This window comes from Vombatus ursinus, unplaced genomic scaffold (genome assembly GCF_900497805.2).
Source record: "Vombatus ursinus unplaced genomic scaffold, bare-nosed wombat genome assembly UNPS02015211.1, whole genome shotgun sequence".
Classification (NCBI taxonomy): domain Eukaryota; kingdom Metazoa; phylum Chordata; class Mammalia; order Diprotodontia; family Vombatidae; genus Vombatus; species Vombatus ursinus.
Genome location: NW_020954989.1, coordinates 4,564 through 5,138, shown reverse-complemented (window position 1 = coordinate 5,138; position 575 = coordinate 4,564).

Here is a 575-nt window from a genome sequence, read left to right as displayed (position 1 = left end):
CACCAGCACTAGGACCCCTAGGTCAGCACCAGGTAAGCTGCCAGACTCCTGCAACCTGCAGCAGCACCGACCACCACCACTCCCTTCCCCTCAGCACAGCACCAGATAAGAGGGGCTCCTATGGGCCTCAGCACAACATTAATGCAACACCAGTTAAACAACCAGGGCCTAAAGCCCCTCCCACAAGAAGCCTGAAACAATGTCCTGTCCATCCTAGAAGCAGAGCTCAAATTGAAAAGAAAGGAAAGAGGCCAAAAAGGGTGAACCAAAAAGAATCTTATCATAAAAAGTTATTATGATCACAGGGAATATCAAGACACAAATTCAGAGGAGGACAACAATGTCAAAACACCTATGGGCAAAATATTGCAAGCAGCCGGAAAGAAACAATTCAAGTATTGTGGAAACACAATCAGGATAACACAAGGTTTAGCAGCTTCTACATTAAGGGACCACAGAGCTTGCAATACAATATTCTGAAACTCAAAGGAGATAGGATTGTAGCCAAAAATCACCTACCCAGCAAAACTGAGTATAATCCTGAGCTGAATAGAAAATATGACTTTCATATACAA